This window comes from Aotus nancymaae, unplaced genomic scaffold, assembly GCF_030222135.1.
Source record: "Aotus nancymaae isolate 86718 unplaced genomic scaffold, 86718_ANA_hifiasm-v0.15.2.pri h1tg000088l, whole genome shotgun sequence".
Classification (NCBI taxonomy): Eukaryota; Metazoa; Chordata; class Mammalia; order Primates; family Aotidae; genus Aotus; species Aotus nancymaae.
This window is the reverse complement of record NW_026988503.1, coordinates 8,777,823-8,788,989: the sequence shown is the minus strand read 5'-3', so window position 1 is coordinate 8,788,989 and position 11,167 is coordinate 8,777,823.

Here is an 11,167-nt window from a genome sequence, read left to right as displayed (position 1 = left end):
ATTCTTAATGTTACATTTAAAGGCCAAATGGTCTTTGCTATGAATTAAAAAAAAAAAGAAATATAAATCTCTCCTTCATTTCACAAGGAAGCTCAACTCTTCAAGGGTTTCTAATTACACATTAGAAAAGGTGTGGGCATAGTAAGTAGATTTGCTCACTTGATAATCTGCCCCATGTTTATAAAACTATAAGCCGTTTCAAAGATGAAGAAGCATACAGAATTATGCTTTTTTCCTCAATATTAGATTTAATATATATTGAATCTGACATTTTTCGTTTATTATTAATTTACCATTTTTATCAAAGTTATGTCTGTAAAATGAGTATCTAGGTTTGTTCAAACATAATTGAAATTTTTACCATTAAAAATAATTGCAAAAAAGTACTTTTACACCAACCTAATACTTCTTTAACTCTCTGTATTAGGCAATTTCCAATTATTTGTAGTTTGGACATAAAGATTTAGTTCTCATTTCACAGGAATCCTGAAACATATGCATGAAGCCCTCCTATGTCTTCCCAATAAAATTGTATTATACATTTTATACAATCAATATTTAATTTTAAATGGTTATGCAGACATTAGTCACATCTGATCACTATAATCATTATGTAAGCACTGTTATACAGTTGAATGCTAGTACATGTATTTTTATTCTTAAACTTAAAAACTTTTTTATTTTAATGCTTATTTAGCTTAATGTGTACTCATTTTTTAGTACATAGATGGTAGTTTTGGTGGAGATACTGCATGCATGAAAGGCAAATTCATATCCTGATTAAATGTCTACTCCAGTAAAAATAAACAGCTGCACCTTCCCTGATCGAAGTGGTTTGATATAGTCACACTGCCACCAGGTAACTGGTTGAGCACCCCAAAAATGGTGCCACGTGAGAAGACTCAGTATTGGTCTCGGCTGCTGGCAGATTGGTCATTCAGCAGTGGCTGTAACCAGGACAGCCTTGTTAACATGAAGTCTATATTGCTGAGCCTGTGCATAATCATAATCTCTGCAACCGTGTCTGCTTTGTTAATGTGCCCACTGGGCAAAAAGAAATGTGGCTGAAGAAACATACTAACTGAAATCCATGAAATGGGGCATACTATCTATTATCATGATATTCCACAGAGCATTGTTTCTGACCAATAAATTCACCTCACAGCCAATTAAGTACAATGAATATGTCAATGGGAACATACTCATGGAATTCACTGGTCTTACTATGTTCCCCACATCATCATGGCCTTTTGAAGACTAAGTTATAGTAGAAGCTAACTGATAATACACTGCAGGGTTGGGGCAAGGATCTTCAGAAGGCTGCATATGCCTTAAATTAGTATTCAACTTATACTGTTTTTTCAATAGCCAGGATTCACAGCTCCAAAAATCAATGGTTGGGAATGAGAGTGATAGTACCCATCATTATCCCTAGTGACTTGCTAGCAAAATTTTTGCTTCCCACTCCCACAGTTTTATGCTCTGCTGGCCTAGATGTCCTAGTTCCAGAAGGACAAGAATGCTTACACTAGGAGACACAAGAGGTTCCATTGAACCGTAAATTAAAACTGCAACCTGGCCACGTTGGGCTCCACATGCCTCTGACTCACACTAAGAGAGGAATAATGGTGTGTGCTGGGGTGATTGATCTGGACTACCAAAGAGAAATTTTATTGCTATTCCACAATGGAAGTAAGACAGATTATATCTGGAATACAGGAGATCCTTTAAAGTGTCTCTTAAAATCACCATGCCCCGTGATTAAGGACAATGGGAAATTACAACAACTCAATCCAGGCAAGACTAAAAATGTATCAGACTCTTCAGGAATGAAGGTTTGGGTCACTCTGCCAAGTAAACAAGGAACACAGAAAAGGAAGTAAAATAAGGTCATATTTATATAAATACCAGTTAAAATCATGTGATCAGAGAGATGAGGATTATAACTGTCATGAGTATTTTCACCTTATTTTGTTATCAATACATTTTTGTGTATATTGTTGACTAAAGTTAAGGCCATGGAGGCAGATATAATTTGATAAAGGTTTATCAGATGCCAAATTTGAGGATCAACTTGGAAGACACATCAACAAAGTTGGGCATGTTCTAAAGTCTTAGATTTTGAAATAATTTATGAGAATGTTCAGAAGGGAGAGGAACTTTTCATATCACGATAGTTCTTTTTCACTCAAGAGTACAATACAGAGGTTACAGTGATTGGCTACTGATTACAACACACAGCATACAGGCTAAAATGTTTTACATGAAAGACAATTAGTAAAACTTCATAATTCACAAACAAACCAGAGTCCTTTACAAGGTAAGTAGGTTATGTATTAATCGTCAACACTTTAAAGAATTCACTATCACTATAAGATTTGAGAGATTCTCAGTAAGGTTGTTCACTCAAGAAGAGGACGTAAGCAATGAATCATATGACTTTTCCCAGAAAGTTAAAAATAGTTTATTCTTTAAGTGTAGGGTGTGTAACTTAACCCTTGCCTGGCATGGCCATAGATTCTGTTTATAATTTGGTATCTTATTGCCACAGAGTCCATTCCATCAGCCTTAGGATCTCTATTTTAACATTAATTCCAGTCAGTTGTGTCTAAACTGCAAAAGGAAGAGGATATAATGAGGTGGTGACAAACTTAGTTTTTAAGGTTTCTCTGGGGTTCCCGTGGCCAAGAGTTAGTTCATTTGATCAGAAGGAGGGGCTTAAGATTGTATTTTTAGCTTATAATATATACATATATTAAGCAGATATATTTATTTTTTCTCCGTATTTTCTTATCATATAATATAAAAATATTGGCTTTATATCCATAGTTAAGTACTGTTAATTTTACATTCTAGTATTTAAGTTACAGGATATCAGGATAAGGGTAAACATGCTCAAGTACCTTACCTCCTGTTCTAGAAAAGAGATTGGTGGATTTTTTGTTGTATGCAGAACAGTTGTATTGTCTTAGGTGAAATTATGACCTTATTATCCTCTTTATTTGGAGATTAAACACAGTTTAATATGCATGTGGATGCCAATATCTATATGAGAACCAAGTTGACAAATGATAGAGTTGTGATAGTTAATTTTATGTGTCAACCTAACTGGGCTAAGTGATGTTCATATAGCTAGAAAAATGTTATTTCTGGGAGTCTCTGTGGGGACATTTCAGGGAAAGACTAGAATTTGAATCAGAAGACTGAGTACAGAATATGTCCTCACCAACATGGGTGAGCATAATTTAATTTCAGTGAGGCCAGAATAGAATAAAAAGGGAGAGAAAAGGAAAATTCTTCCTTTCTCTTCTTGAACTATGACATTCATCTTCTCCTGCTATTGGAAATTGGAGCTTCTAGTTCTTTGGCCTTCAGAATCTAGGACAGTCTCAGGCCTTCAGACTTGGCCTGAATTACACCACCAGCTGTCCTGCTTCTCCAGCTTGCAGACAACATATGGTGAGAATTCCCAAGCTCCATAATATGTGAGCCAATTTCCATAATAAATCTGCTCATATGTGTGTGTGTGTGCCTGTGTTTGTGCGTGTGTGTTTGTGTACCATATTAGCTCTCTCTGGGACCCCTGACTAATATATTTATCATCATTTTATTTTAATGTTTGTTCAGCCTTCACGTGTACTCATTTTAGTACTGTATTATAATTGTCATATTCTATCTTTTCACAAACATTTTTATTTAGTTAATTTATTTGCCCTTCTTTATTTTATTTTCTTTTGTAGATATTAATTTCTCATATAGAAAAAAATACTTTATTTCTGAGTTTATTTTGCTTATTTTATGTCTATATCCCTTTTATCCTATAAACAAAGTTGTTCAGCATTTAATGTCTCATAAATTGTAAGAATGAATGAGATAAGCTTTTTAGAAAAATTAATTCCCAATTGTTTATTTTTATCATATTGTTTTAATTTTACCTCATTCATTAAAAAGCAGCTGCAAATTACATCATTTCCATATAATATTTCCTCTGATCTCTATCTGTGAGGAAAAGTAAATGGTAATAATTCTATTTTGTTTTTAATCAATCCTATTGAGATTTAATTCACAAACTATAAAATTCTCCCATTTAAATGTATGATCCATTTTTGGGTATATTCACACAAGTGTGCAAACACCAAATAAGACTATTTTCATCTCTCCAAAAAGAAACTCCATTCCCATTAGCAGTCACTTTTTTCCCAAGCCACATAGAAACCACTAATCTACTCCCCATCTCTATAGGTTTAACTTTTCTGGGACATTTCATTAAAATAGAATCACTGATACATTTTCGTAATGGTTAGCATGATCTTTTCAAGGTTCATTCATGTTGAAAAATATAGGACTACCTCATTCCTGTATATCACTAAATAACATTCTATTTAATGGCATAATATGTTTTAATGACCTCTCCATCCAGTGATGGATATTTGGGTTGCCTCTACTTTTTGGGTATCATAAATAATGCTGCAATGAATATTTCTGTACAAGTTTTTCTACAGATAACGTTTACAATTCTCTTGGATATGTATTTAGAAGTGTAATTACTGGGTGACATAGTATGGATATTCATCCCCTCCAAATCTCATGTGGAAATTTAATCTCCAGTTTGGGAGTTGGGGCCTGGTGAGAGGTATTTGCTTTATGAGGCCAAATCTCTCATGAACAGCTTGGTGTCATTCTCACAGGATTGAGTGAATTCTCCCTCTTAGTTTCCATGAAATATGGTTAAGAAGATTCTGAGACTTCCCTAAATCTCTCTCTTCCTTCCTCCTACACCATACCCTTCACTTTCTGCCATGAGTGGAAGCTTCCTAATCCTTCACAAGAAGTAGATGTCGGCACCATGTACATGTTTATTGTACAGCCTATAGAACTGTAAGTGCAATAGGACTCTTTACTTTATAGATTACCAAGCATCAGATATCCCTTTAGAGCAATGCAAATTAACCAAGGCAATGGCTCTATTGGTAACTCCATGTTTAATATTTTGAACAACTGCCAAAGTACTTTCAGAGTGGCTTCACTATTTCATATTTTCACCTGCAGCACATGAGGTTTTTCAATTCCTCCCTATCCTCAGTAAGACTTGTTACCATCTGTCCTTATTTTAATCATTCTAATGCATGTGATGTGATACGTCACTGTAGTTTTGATAAGTATTTATCTAATGGCTAATGAGTGTCAGCATATTTTATTGGGTTTATTAGCCATTTGCATATCATCTTTTCAAATCCTTTTTTCCATTTTAAAATTGTGTTACTTATTTTTGAGTTGCTGGATTTGATTTGCTAGTACTTTGCTGAAGATTATTTGTCTATATTTACAAGGGATATACATTTGTTTTTCTTTTTTCTTTCTTTTTTTGCTTTATCTCTTTGTTTTTGTTAAGTGTGTGTCTGCGATAGCATACTGGCCTCAAAAAAAAATCACTTGGGAAGCAATTCTTCCTCTTCTATTTTCTGAAAGAGTTTGTGAATGACTGGTATTAATTCTTACTAAAACTTTAGTAGAATATTCCAGTATAGCCATGTGAGATTGTTTTTTGGTTATGTCCTTTGTAGGCAACATTTTAAATTACTAATTCAATAGTTTTAATTTTTATAGGTCTATCAGATTTTTTATTTATTCTGTGTCAGTTCTGGTAGCGTGTGCTTTTCTATGAATTTTTTTCACTTTGGTATAATAATTACCTGGTTTGTTGGTATACAGTTGTTCATAGAATTCTCTCGTAACATTTTTTATTTTTTATGGTAGGAAGTGATGGTCCCTCTTTCATTCCATATTTTAGGGAATGGTGCCATCTCTCTTTTTAAAATTATTGTTTTGATATTTTTCTCAGCTTGTCTAGCTACACATTAATCGCTTGTGTTGATATTTATAAAAATTCAACTTTTACTTTGGTTGATTTTCCCTACTGTTACTTTTCTATTTCGTCAATATTTGCTCTAATGTTTATAGTTTTCTTTCATTTTGAGCTTGCCTTAGTTTTAGTCTGCTCTTTTTTCTTCTAGTTCGTAGTGAAAAACTCAGTTTACTGGTTTGACATCTTTCTTCTTTGTTAATATATGCATTTATACCTATGGATGCTTTCCATAAATGTTGGTATGCTATACAGTCCTTTTTATTTCAAAGTATTTTATAATTCTTCAGATGATTTATATCTGACCCATTGTTTATTTAGACAGGTGTTGCCAAATATCCATATTTCTTAGATTATTGACTTTTTAATTCCATTTTGACTTGAGAGCATAATTATATGGTGTCAATAATTTTGAAATTTAGGTAGGCTTGCCTTATCATCTAGCATATAATCTATGCTAACTGATGTTCCATGTGTGCTTGTGAATAGTGTTTTTTCTGCTGTTATTGAGTCTAGTGTTCTACACATCTATTAGTTCTGTTTTATCATGCTGTTCAGATTTTGTATTTCCTTGGTGAACTGTCTTTTTGTTCTACCATTATTTAATATGGGGCATTAATATCCCCAAAATTATACTTGAGTTGTCTATTTTGCCCATCAAATTTTTCGTTACATTTCATAACATCTGAAATGACATTGATACGGTTTGGCTGTGCCCGCACCCAAATCTTGTCTTGCATTGTAGTTCCCATAATCCCCTCATGTCGTCAGAGGGACCAGGTGGAGGTAATTGAATCATGAGAGTGGTTCCTCCATGCTGTTCTCGTGATAGTGAGTGAATCTCATGAGACCTGATGATTTTATAAGCGTCTGGCATTTCTCCTGCTGGTATTCATCCTCTCTTCTTCTTCCCTGTCAAGAGGTGCCTTTTGCCATGATTATAACTTCCTTGAAGCCTCCCAAGCCATGTAGAACTGTGAGTCAATTCCCAATCTTGGGTATTTCCCATAGCAGTGTGAGAACGGATTAATATAGATGTTACTATCAGTGTATGTTATTATATCTTCAGGGTGAACTTAAAATTTTAATATTATAAAATGTCCTTTTTTGTCTCCAGTAATTTCATTGTCTGAAAGTCCATTTTATTGAATATGAATGTAGTATTTTCAGCATTCTTCTTATTACAGTTTGCATGGTATACATTATCAAATCATTTATTTATTTATTTTTCATTACTTTCAACTTTTATTTTAGATAGAGGGAGTACATGTGCAGGTGTGTTACATGAGTATAATACATCTAGGTAGTGAGCATGGTACACAATAGGTAGTTTTCAAACCATAGCCTCCTCTCACCCTTCCCAGTCTAGTAGTCTGCAGTGTCTATTGTTCCTATGTTTATGCCCATGTGTTCTCAATGTTTAGCTCCCACTCATGAGTGAAAATATGGAGTATTTGGTCTTCTGTTCCTGAATTAATTTACTTAATATTATGGTATCAAGCTTCAAACAGGCTGCTGCAAAGAAAATGGTTTTAATTTTTTATGGTTGCATACAATTCCATGGTATGTATGTACCATATTTTTAATTCAGTCCACCACTGTTGAGCACCAGGGTTGATTCCATGCATTTACTTTTGTGAATAGTGTGATGATAAACATGAGTAAATGTGTCTTTTTGGTATAATTACCTATTTTCCCTTGGGTATATACCCAGGAACAGGATTGCCAGATTGAATAGGACCTCTGTTTAAAGTTCTATAAGAAATCTCTGAATTGCTTTCAAGAGGCACTGAAATTGTTTGCATTCCCACTAAAGTGTATAAGTTGTTCCCTTTTCTCTGAAGCCTTTCCTGCATTTGTTGCTTTTTGACTTTTTAATAATAGCAATTCTGTATTTAAAAGTCAAAAAATAACAGATGCTGGTGAGGTTGCAGCAAGAAGGCAATGCTTATAAGCTATCGGTGGGAATGTAAATAGTTCAACCACTGTGGAAAGCAGTGTGGTGATTCTTCAAAGAGCTAAAAACAAAAACACCAATCTAGCCAGCAATCCCATTTCTGGATATATACACAACAGAATATAAACCATTCTGACACAAAGACACATGCATTCATATGCAAACTGCAGAACTATTTACAATAGCAAAGATATGGAATTAACCTAAATGGCAGATTGGAGAAAGAAAATGTGGCACATATACACCATAGAATACTATGCAGCCATATAAAAAACAAGCTCATATCCTTTGCAGTAACATAAATGAAGCTGGAGGCCATTATCCTTAGCATATTAAAGCAGGAACAGAAAACCAGATGCCACATATACTCACTTATAAGTGGAAGTTAAATGATGAGAACACTTGGATATAAAGAGGGGAGTTACAGACACTGGGGCCTAGTTGAGGGTGAAGGGTGGGAGCTGGAAGAAAAATAGACAAAAATAACTATTGGGTACTAGGCCAAGTACCTGGGTGATGAAATAATCTGTACAAAATAGCCTGATGACACAAGTTTATCTCTAACAAACCTGCACATGTACCATGAATCTAAAAGTTTAAAAATAAAGAAATAAATAAATGAATAAAAGCCGTTCTGACTGTTGTGACATGGTATTTCATTGTGGTTTCGATTTGCATTTCTTTAATCTTCAGTGATGTTGAGCCAAAAAATGTGAGTTTTTCATGTTTTTTGCCATGTATACGTTTATGAACATATACATGATAAAATTGAAAAGGGTCTGTTCATGTACTTTGCCCATTAAAAATTTTTCTTTTTTTTTTTATTAAGTTCCTTATAGATTCTGGATATTAGACCTTTGTCAGATGCATAGTTTGTGAATATTTTATTCCATTCTTTAGGTCATCTGTTTATTCTCTTGATACGTTGCTGAGTGGAAGTTCTTTAATTAGGTCCAACTTGTCAGTTTTTATTTTTGTTGTAGTTGGTTTTTGGGAAATAGCCAAAAACTGTTTGCTAAGACCAATGTCAAGAATGAAATTTCCTGAGTTTTCTTCTAAGATTTTTATAGTTTGAGGTCTTAGATTTATATCTTTAATCCACTTTGAGTTAGTTTTTGAGTATGGTGAGAGGTAAGGGTCTAGTTCCATTCATCTGCATATGGCTAGCAGTTATTCCAGCAGTATTTATTGAAGAGGGCATCCTTTCCCCTTTGTTTTTGTCAGCCTTGTCAAAGTTCTAGGCATGTGCCTTTATTTCTGGGTTTTCTATTATTTCATTGCTCTATGTGTCTGTTTTTGTCCCAGTGCCATACTGTTTTGGTTACTGAACCTTACAGTTTGGTATAAAGTCAGGTAGTGTGATGCCTTCAGCATTGTTCTTTTTGCTTAGGATTGCTTTGTTTATTTGAGTTCCTTTTTGATTTTATATAAATTTTAGAACAGTTTTTTTTTTTTCAGTTCTGTGAAGAATGATGTGGGTTGTTTCACAGGAATAGTGCTGACTCTGTAAATTGCAATGAGCTATTGGATGATATTAACTCTTCCAATCTATGAACATGAAATATTTTTCCATTTATCTATGTTATCTCTCATTACTTTCAGTGGTATTTTATAGTTCTCCTTGTAGAGATGTTTTACCTCTTTGTTTAGATGTTTTCTAGGGGTAATTCATTATATTTGTAGCTATTGTAAATTTGATTGTGTTCTTGATTTAAACTCATTGTGGATGGTATTGGTGTGTAGAAATGCTCCTGATTTTTGTATATTTATTTTGTATCCTGAAGCCTTGCTTAATTCATTTATCAGTTCTGGCAGCCTTCTGGAAGTTTCCTTAGGGTTTTCCAAATACAGAATTATGTTGTGAATGGAGTGGGAAAGGTTTTCTTCTTCTCCTATTTGGATGTATTTTCTTTCTCTTATCTGGATACTTTGGCTAGGACTTCCAATATTATGTTGAATAGGAGTGATGAGAGTGGGCATCTTTGTCTTGTAGCAGTCACCAAAAGAAATTATTCCAGCTTTTGCCCATTCAGTATAATGTTGGCTGTGGGTCTGTTATAGATGGATCTTAACACTATAAGGTATAATCCTTTGCTACCTAATCTGTTGAGAGTTTTTATTATAAAGCAAAGTTGGATATTATTAAAACCTTTTTCTGCGTCTACTGAGATAATCATATAGTTTCTGCTTTTAATTCTATTTATGTTGTGAATCACATTTATTGATTTGTGTATGTTAAACCAATCTTGTATGCCAGGAATAAGGAGGAATAAAGCCTATTTGATAATGCAGAATTAACTTTTTTATGTGCTACTGGATTAAGTTTGGTAATATTTTACTGAGAATGTTTGCGTCTGTGTTCATCAAAGATATTGGCCTGCAGTTTTCTTTTTTATTTCTGTCTCTGGCAGATTTGCATATCAGGATTCTGTTAGCATCACAGAATGAGTAACAGAGAGAAGCCCTTCCTTGATTTTTCCCAATTCTTTCAATAGGATTGGTATCAGTTTTCTTTGCAAATCTGAGAGAATCTGGCTGTGGATCCATTTGGTCCAGGGCTTTTGTATGTGTGTGTGTTTGTTTTGCAGGTTGTTTTATTATTATTGATTCAATTTCTGAACTTGTTATTGGTCTGTTCAGGTTTTCACCTTCTTCCTGGGTTAATTTTGGGAGGTTTTTTGTTTTTCCAGAAATTTATCCATTTTCTCTAAATTTTCTAATTTGTGTGCATAAAGGTGTTCATAATAGTCTCTGAAGATATTTTGTAATTCTTTGGAATCAGTTTTAATGTCATCATTGTCATTTCTGATTGCAGTTAGACTTTCTTGTTTTATTTTGTTAATCTGGCTAGTAATCTATCAACCTTGTCTATTCTTTGAAATAACAAAATATTAGTTTTATTATTCTTTTGTATGGACATTTGAGTCTCAATTTTGTTCAGTTCTGTTCGGATTTTTGTTATTTCTTTTCTTCACTAGCTTTGGGGTTGAATGTTTCCTTTATTCCTAGTTTTACTAGGTGTGATTAAACTGTTAATTTGAGATACTTCTAACATTCTGATAAAGGCATTTATAAATTTTCCTCTTGATATTATGTTAGCTACATCCCCCAAATTATTGTAAGTTCTGTCTCGGTTTTCATTAATTTCAAAATTTGTAAAAATTTCTTCATAATTTTCTTGTTTACCCAAGAGGTATTCAGAAGCAAGTTGTTAATTTTCATGTTTTTCTATAGTTTTGAAAAATCTTTTTAATACTGATATCTATTTTTATTGAACTGTGGTCTGGCAGTGTGCTTGGTATAATTTTGATTTTTTATATGTATTGAGACTTGCTTTATGACTGAGC